Here is a 10,101-nt window from a genome sequence, read left to right as displayed (position 1 = left end):
TGGCTTCAAGCCATTTGGTTGAATCAGTATCAGATATTGCTTCTTTGAAATTCATTGGATCACATCCAACACAAGGCTCATCATGGCCTTGTTCATGAAGAAGTGTATATCTGGCAGGTGGTCTAATAACCCTATCAGACCTTCTAGGAGCTTGTACTTCAACTACTGGTTCTATGGGATTAGGTTCAACTTCTAAAGTTGAGGGAGTATCTTGAATTTCTTCAAGTTCTATCATCTTGCCTTTTCTATCTAATAGAAACTCCCTTTCCAAAAAGGTGGCATTTCTTGAAACAAACACTTTTGCTTCACTAGGATGATAGAAATAATATCCAACAGAATTCTTTGGATATCCTACAAAGTAGCACAAAGTGGATCTACTATCCAATTTGTCTCCCACTGTCTGCTTCACATACGCAGGACATCCCCATATTCTCAAGTAAGAATACTTGGGAGGTTTCCCCATCCATATCTCATATGGTGTTTTATCCACTGCTTTAGTATGGACATTATTCAACAACATTGCCGCAGTTTCAAGCGCAAAGCCCCAAAACGATGTAGGCAATTCAGTGAATCCCATCATAGATCGAACCATGTCCATCAAAGTTCGATTTCGACGTTCAGAAACACCATTCAATTGTGGTGTTGCTGGTGGAGTCCACTGTGAGAGAATCCCATTCTCTTTTAGATAACCCAAAAATTCAGCACTCAAGTATTCTCCACCTCGATCAGATCGAAGTGCTTTAATACTTCTTTGTAGCTGATTTTCTACTTCAGATCTGAATTCTTTGAACTTTTCAAATGCTTCAGATTTGTGTTTCATCAAATAAACGTACCCATACCTCGAATGGTCATCAGTAAAGGTAATGAAGTAGTAATGCCCAAATTTTGTGCTAACACTTAGCGGGCCACAAACGTCTGTGTGGATCAAATCCAGTAGACCATGTGCACGTTCCACGTTTCCACTGAATGGAGTTTTAGTCATTTTTCCTTTTAGACAGGACTCACAAGTTGGTAGAGAATTTATGTCTGACAGGTCAAACATGTCTTCTCCCACTAGCTTGTGCATCCTTCTTTGGGAAATATGACCTAGTCTAGCGTGCCATATTTGTGCGGGATTTGGATCTTCTATTTTTCTTTTGTTTGTTGTTGTTTTCGTACGCGCTTGGATATTGTTCAACGGAATATCTTTTAATTTTAAGTTATAGAGATCGTTTGTTAATTCTCCAGTTCCAATCAAACATTCATTCTTGTATAAATTGCAAACACCTTTAGCAAAAACACAAGAATAACCATCCCTATCAAGCATAGAAATAGAAATAATGTTTTTAACCAATTCAGGAACAAATAAAACATCTCTCAAAAACAACTTAAAATTATTGTCCAAAATTAAAGTAACGTCTCCAATGGCAGTGGCAGCAACTCTTGCTCCATTTCCCAGTCTTAGAAAGGTCTCACCATCTCTAAGCCTCTTGCTTCTTCCCATCACCTGCAAATCATTGCATAGATGAGAACCACATCCGGTATCCAATACCCAAGAAGAGGAATTAATAGAAACATTAACTTCAATATAAAACATACCATGGCCAGAACGCTTCTGGGCAAGATACTCCGCGCAATTACGCCTCCAATGTCCAGGCTTGTTGCAGTGGAAACAGATTTGTTCTGACTTGTCAGGCTTTGTAGGCCCCGGATTTGGTTTCTTGTATGGCTTCTTGTTGTGCTTGTTCTTCTTTGGAGGGGCAGAACGTTTCTTGCCTTTATTTGGGGCTCCCTTTTTCGTACTATACGAAGAACCCACCAGAAGAACAGGCTTTTCCTTTTTAATTGTGGCCTCATAATTAGTGAGCATATTGACCAACTCTTCAAGGGTGGCCTCAAGCTTATTCATATTAAAATTAACCACAAATCCATCGAACGAGGCAGGTAAAGACAGCAATAGAATATCAGTCGAGAGCTCACTAGGCATAACCAAGTCGAGTCCCACCAACTTCTCGATGAGCCCAATCATCCTAACACCATGCTCATGGACCGAAGCCCCCTCTCGCAAGCGTGTAGTCATGAGTTCTTTAACAGTAGCATGTCTCTCTGAACGAGTTTGTACAGCATACAATTCTTTCAGATGAAGGTGAATGTCAGCAGCATTCACCGCCTCCTCGAACCTCCTCTGAAGTTCATTCGACATAGAAGCCAACATGTAGCTCTTAGCTTGGAGATCATGATCCCAATGTTTCTCAAGCTTAGCTAATTCAGTCCTACTGATATCAGGAGCCGCCTCCTTAGGTGGCTTCTTATCAAGCACATACGCAATCCTTTCGGAGTTCAGAACAATCTTTAAGTTTCGAAACCAGTCATGATAGTTAGGGCCAGTCAATTTGTTTTGATCGAGAATGATTGAAAGCGGGTTACGAGTAGTCATCGTAAATATACTGAAAATGGAAAAACAGATAATGGTTACTGATAATTTTAAAATAATTCTAAGATATAAAATATGGATTTTTATTTTATAAATTTCCTCCTACTATTTTGACATTTCCACCACCCTCTGATGAAAAAGGGAAATCGTATTTCCTTAGTAGGCACGTAGAGTCCAATTAGCCAATTATAATCCCGAATAATATCAGCCAATTATAATTTCTAAAAGGTAGAATCCAATTGCATCCCCATGCAACCTCCGCGTGTTTTGCCTCACGTTTAATAAGGACCCAATAATATGACGCCGTTTATTTTCACGTGTCAAACCAACCCATCAATATTGAATTGTAGTAGACGGTCGCCATGAGTTCCCCCAATAATATGAGCCGAAGTCATGGGAGTTCCACTCAATTCACATCATATGTCCGGTGGAAGTCACAGCTTTCCGGCGTACAGGTCTCCCCAATAATATGAGCCAGACACTGTCCGCGGGTAGCGATCAACATGCAACCACGGTTGATGGAAGGCAAGGAAAAATTAAACTCTTTTAATTTTTACTTTTTCGGTTTGATATAAATTTTGAATCTTATTCAAAATGAGGGATTTTAATTTTAAAATTGTCTCATCATTTTAATTTAAAAATCGCGTGCCACGAGTTTGTATGTTTGCCGGATTCATGCAACTATATTATTTAATAATATACATACATGCATACTACTATATATCACATATATCATAATATGACATTCAACAATAAATAAGGATGATCGATCGCCAACACTATTGGATCCATGTGAGCCATACATGGATCCAGGTCCAAAACCTAGGTGAATGCAGGGATGCAAATGCAACTATTACAAAAGCTTCCAATATTTTACATGTCTTCATCTTGATCATCGGGCCCACCATCTTCCAGTCTTGATCTCCCACTATTTCTAATAATTACATTTGAATAGCCATGGCACATAAGGGATACATCTCATGGGGGTGGGAACGGGCCATAAACCAGGCCCACTTTAATAATATCAAATATTATAAAAATGAATAAAAACAGTAAAATATCCTAACATACACCTAACACATTGGTCAAGGCTCTCGATCATCCTTCATGCATTTAATATCAAATATTAACATCAATTTAATTAAACAATTTAATTAATTGATAAATCATATATCTAATAATTTATCACAAACCACCACAATTATTAAAGAATTTAATAAATTAAATAAACCCCTTTATTTAATTTCCAATTAAATCAATAATAATTGATTTCTTGTAAAAACTCATTTTTACCATAAATAATTAAAATCATATTCTAATTATTTATTTCATAAGAAAATTATTAATTTTCCAAAAATTAATTTTTAAAAAGAAAAATTGAACCAATTTTCAAAAAATATCAATTTTACCCAAAATTTTGAAAAATCAGAAAATCGCACCCTAGGCCCAAACAATTCAAGCCCATTATTCAACGCGCTTCCCGAGACACTCCCGGGCAGCCGCCCGCGCTGCCCGCCCGCTGCCCGAACGTTTCGGGCAGTGGCGGCAGCCCTTGTGCGCGCTGGGCGCACAGGTGCGCGCGGCGCCTGCGGACGTTCCGCACGCCGCGCTAGCGCGGCCGCCGCGCGCTGTGCGGACGTTCCGCACAGCGCGCTAGCGCGGCCGCCGAGCGCTGTGCGGACGCTCCGCACAGCGCGCGCCAGCGCGGCCGCCGAGCGCTGTGCGGACGCTCCGCACAGCGCGCGCGGCCGCTGCGCGGCCCTGCGCGCACGGGCTGCCCGGAACAGTTCCGGGCAGAAACGAAATTTTTTTTTTTTTCGAAAATCTGGAAAAATAAATTTTCATGGTGCCATAATTTTCTAAAAAATTTTCTTGTGTGGTTAGAAATAAATTATTCAATATCAAAACCATACGATCTAGAAAAACCTTGGCTCTGATACCACTGTTGGATCTCGGTTTTCTACGTGCCCAAACGCAGCGGAAGTTTAAAATTTTTATTTTATTTTGAAAACAAAATAATTCTTTTGGACACTCGTATGGTTTTCAGGAATTAAACATGCATAGGATGTTTAAAGAATTATACCTTTGTGAATTAAATCACTGGACTCCAACTAATCCGGTATAAACGGATTAGCTCTTGTTGATTCCCTACGAACTTTCTTCGATGAAATCCTCCTATCAAGTCCACGACTGGATGGTATGTTCCTCTTCCAAATTGCACTAGAAAATTTGGAAGAGATTTTACGTTGGAGACTAAAACGAGAGGCGGCTCAACCTTGGAAAGAAAAAACCAAAGAGGCCAATTTTTTTTCTTTTTGAAAGTGGGAGACGTAAATCATGTGGTGGGGTGGGCTAGGGTTTTGTAATCAACATGTATTATTTATAATTAAATAATAGCCTAATGACATAATTAACATTAATGGGCTTGATTTAATTAATTGGGCTAGTCCAACTAGTTTAATTAATTTAATCAAGGCCTATTAAAACTTTAATTATTTATTATGATGGACTTGTACTCTTACAAGCCCATTAAACATACCCACCTTATTTAATTTATTAATAAATAAACTCAACTTTTGAGCTTAATAAATTAAATACATTATAAATTCAACATTTGAATTTATTATTTAAATTATAAATTCAACTCATTGAATTTTTATCACTTCCAAAATTTAATATTTAATAAACCCAACATTTGAGTTTAATAAATCATATTCTCAAATTTTATAAATTCAACTACTTGAATTTATTCTCTCAAAATTTAATTATCATAAATTCAACTCCTTGAATTTACTATATAATATAAATTCAACTTCTTGAATTTATTCTCTCAACGGGAACAAACAATCCAGTACTTGTGTGACCCTCAATGGTTCAGGGATACAGCTAGCCGTGGGTTCACAACTCTTTGTGATTCAGGACATAATCCTTTATTCGGGCTTACCCTATTTAGCCCCATTCTTTTCATCAACACCTTGATTAAGAATGTCAGAACTCATTTCTGATTGCACCCATCGGATCATGGTAAGAGCGTCTAGTAGCATCGCCCCATGATCCCCTAGGTATCACTGATAGTGCCTGCAAGAACCAGTCGATTATGATTAACGTACAGTACGGTCCCTTCATCTCATATATCCCGATCGAATCTGCAACCTTTGGTTCATCGAGGGTTGCATATTAATTCGATAACTATGTGATAACTATAACAGTGGCATCGCGTGTACTATTGGAGAACTCCTTCTTCAATGTACATCTCATACTCTGGCCAGAGATTCCATGCACTATTATTACATTAGATCACATAGGATATCCACACCTATAGGTGAGCGGTGAATCCCCGACTACAATGCACTGGCTCCTATATGTGTCGCAACTATACCCAACCTCGCCACCTGATGACTCTCCTGGAGTCGGTAAACGAGTCAAAGCACAGCCCTAGCATATAGAGCCTCAGTGTTGTCCCGGGTCGTAAGGACTAATGGTGTACAATCATAACCACGGACTTATCCTCTCGATGAATGATAACCACTTGGAAAGTCCGAGGGAGGGTTGTTCGGTATAATCATCATATGACTACCCATCTGCATGTTTGGACATCTCTATGCCCATACCAAGAAACTCAGTACACAACATCACAGATGCTAGTCTCGAGCTCAAGCGACCTTTATCCATGTTTTAGGCGGCTGAATCGACTAGGAACGAATTTAGATCATACAGTGTTTACAAATGAGTTTCAACATCGAATTACGATTCATTTGTATTAAAGTATAATCAAGGTCTTTATCTATGTTTGAAATCATGGGTATACAGATAAAGAAATAACAAACCATGAAATAATGAATTATATTAAAATAAAGATTGTTCTTTACAACTGAGTCAATAAAATCCCTAGTCAACAGTTGACTTGCAGGGCATCTACTCTAACAGAGAAAGGGGAGATAAGGGAAAAAGGAAGGTTAAGGAAAAGAGGGCAGATGAAAAAAAAAAACGTGACCCCCTATCTGTCTCATGCTCCTTTACCTACGAGGGTGGCCAGGGCTATGAAAATTCAAGTTAATCCCCCAAAGAAGAGAGGTGGGAGAACAGAGAAACCCTAATCAAGTTTAGAGAGGAGAGCTCCAACGGTGATATCCGACACTTCACTCTCAAGGACATGGAGTACAAGCCCCCAAGGGGCACATAGAGGATGTGGGAGAGGTGAAACCGAATCTATGTATCAGAAGTGTTAGAGTATGTGCCCCTCGAGCCAAGTGTTGGCCGAAGGTTCACATCGAAACTCTATGTGTAAACAATGTTTATTTTAATTATATTTGAAATTATTGTTCTGGCACATCTTTATCTGTATACCCATGCTTGTTGTATAGATAAAGTCCTTGAATATACAAATAGTAGAAAGAATATGATATACTCATATGATGAGTATCATGAAACTCATATTTGGAATACTGTATATTCTAAACAATTTCTAGTCGATTCAGCCGTCGTTAAGAAGGATAAAAGCCGTTCGAGTTTGAGACTAGTATCTGCGATGTGAGTATCATGTTTCATTGGTATGTGACATTGTGATGTCCGAGCATGTAGATAGGTGTTCCTTGTAGAATGCATCGAACAAACCTCTATAAAAGACTTTCCAAGTGGTTCTCACTTATCGAGTGAAAGCGTCATAGTTTATGGTTGTACACCATTAGTCCTTATGACCCGTGACAATATTGAGACTGTATATGCTAGCATTACACTTTGACTTGTTTACTGACTCTTATGGGGTGATCAGGTGGCAAGGTTGGGTGTTTTGTCGAAACATATAGGAGTCAATGCATTGAAGTCGGAGATTCACCCCTTACCTTCGGACATGGATATCCTATGTGATATCATGTGCATGTAGTTTGAAATATCTGATCAGAGTGTTGGTGGTAATTAAGAAAGGGGTTTCTTAGATTACACAATCGATGCAACTACGACATGACACATAGTATCGATTCTTTGACAACTCTCGATATACCAATTGTTTTTGAATCGGTCGGGATATATGAGATGAAGGGACTGTACCGTACGCTAACCATGATTGAATGGTTCTTGCAGGAACTATCATTTGATACCTAGGGAATCATGTAAACGATGCTGCTAAGCGTTTAACATGATTGGTTGGGTACTATCAGACTGGAGTTCTGACTTTCTTATTATCAAGGAGTTGATAAGTAAGAATGGAGCAACCGGGATATGCTCATATAAGGATATTTTTAGTCCTGAATCACATTGAGATGTGAACCCACTGCTAGTTGTATCAATAAACCATTGAAGACCACACAAGTACTAGCTTTCTAGATCCCGTTGAGAAGGAAATTAGTTCAATGTGTTGAACGACTTATAAAAGAGTTTATAAGTACAAAGAAAATTAGAAGTATGACTTCTATGAGGGGAATGTAACTTTTAATTTGTGAAAGTGTTCCTAAATTAAAAATTGGTCAAATAAATAATGTATTTGAAAATTGTGATTTTCATAAACATTGTTATGGACTAAATTAAATTAATTCAAGTGTTGAATTAATTAAACACTAGTGGACCTAGTAGAGTCTAAATAATTATATTAATTCAAGTGTTGAATTAATTAAATAACATTGGGTCTTGTAGAGCCCAATTGAAAATAATAATTCAACTATTGGGCTTGAGTAAATTCAAGTAAGATTTTATTTATCTCAAATGTGTTTGAGATATTAAAATAGTCCATGGGCTTTGTACATATTACAAAACCAAATATATTACATGCAAGGGAGGTGAAAAGTTGAGATACAACTTTTTCAATAAACAAGGCATGCCATGCACATGCACACTTTAACTTTTTCAAGCACAAGAAAGTCTTTCTTCTCTCCTCTCCCACACCCCTTGGTCGAAATCCTCTCCACAATTTTCTTGAAATTTTTGCTTCTTCAATTTGTTGAAAAAGCATACACTTCTCAAAGAAAAATACTCTACTTTTTCTAGTGCAAGTGTAGAGTGGATCTTCTTTGTTGGTGGTAGGCTTGATATTGAGCAAGGAGTGCTCAAAGAAATTTTCTAGATTGTCTACCATTGAAGAGCTAAGTTGTTTAACAACTTAGTTGGAGCCATCATCAATCTTTTTGATTGATAGGTAAATTTCTAAATACACTATGTATGATTTTGTGTTTGTTTTTAAGTTGCTACACATCTAGTGGGGTGCTCGATTTTGTTATTTCAAAAATATGTTTTTTTAACTTCCGTTGCGCTTTCGGGCACCGTAACCGATCTCCTTTCAAGTGGTATCATGAGCTAAGGTTACTATATTGTGTAGAAAATACATGAAATTATATTGAAGACTATTTCTAACCGCATAATATAATTCGACACAACAAATCGAGGTCGGTTTTGGGACTGTTTCGGGCAGCATGTTGCTTCCCATTTCAGGCAGCTAGGGCTGCCCGAGGGGCTGCCCATTTCGGGCATGGGGCTGCCCGAACCCCCCCTCAATTTCAATAATGATAAAAAAAATTTGTTGGTCAGAATCCGACGACGGAGCTCTGACAACGACGATGACGACTAGAGTTTTCAAAATTGTTTTGGAATATCAAAGTGTCATGGACTTTGAGTTGTTGGGTCATTAGATGGTTAACATATTTTGTGAAATTTAAACGAGCCAAGATATTTTTGGTGAAAAAATGTCTTTTTGGATCCTTAAGTTTAAATCTACAAAATTTATAAATATTTTCTCATAAAATAAATATTTGAAGTTGGATTTTAATTATTTATAGTAAATGGTGATTTACAAGAAATTCGGTTATAAATAAATTAATTAGAAAGTGAACAAATGAGTTTGTTTACTTTGTTACTTTAATTATAATCATGACGGTTAATGATTGGATCAAGATATATAATATTGGATCAATTGGTTATTGTGATAATTAATTGATGGTGCATGTATGATATGTGATATTATGCATGAAAGATGATCAAAAGTCCAAGCTCAATTTGCTAGGTGTATGCTAGGATATTTTGTGATTAATGGTTGAAATAATTATCAATTTATAAGTGAGCTTTGTTTATAGCTCGTTCCCACCCCATGAGATGCATCCCTATTTGCCATGGATATTTATTTGTAATTATTAGTATAATGGAATATCAAGATTGGAAGATGGTGGGCCTTGAAGATTATTGTTGTGACTTTGATTGTTGTACTCCCAATAGCAGGTTGTCCGCAAGTAGTATAATTCGGTGAGTCCGATATCGTATCCACAGGGAAGCTACGGTAATTGCAAGTCCACTACAATGTCTTTTTGTTTTTTGTTTTTCTTTTAATTGTTTGAATCTTTAATCGGTAATTTTTAATTGTTCAAATTTTAATTTAAGTAGTTGAGATTAGAGGATCCACTCTTGATATTTTAATAAAGTTAACATTAATGAACATTATTGAAATCCACTTAATAAAATGGTTCCAATATATTAAATAATCATATTTATATTATGTTATATACTATTTTCTTATAAGTATAAAATATATACCAAAACTTATAAATGTTGTCAAGTATTTATTGTGCTATATATATTTGTAAACACTAAATCAAGGTTCCCACTTTAAATGGTTGGTAAAACCAAACTAACATTTAAATGGTACCAAGAAATTAATAATATGATATATTGATATATAATAAATCAAGGCATCCACTTTAAATGGTTGG

This window comes from Primulina huaijiensis, chromosome 12 (assembly GCF_012295235.1).
Source record: "Primulina huaijiensis isolate GDHJ02 chromosome 12, ASM1229523v2, whole genome shotgun sequence".
In the NCBI taxonomy this organism is placed as follows: domain Eukaryota; kingdom Viridiplantae; phylum Streptophyta; class Magnoliopsida; order Lamiales; family Gesneriaceae; genus Primulina; species Primulina huaijiensis.
This window is presented reverse-complemented; position numbering follows the sequence as displayed.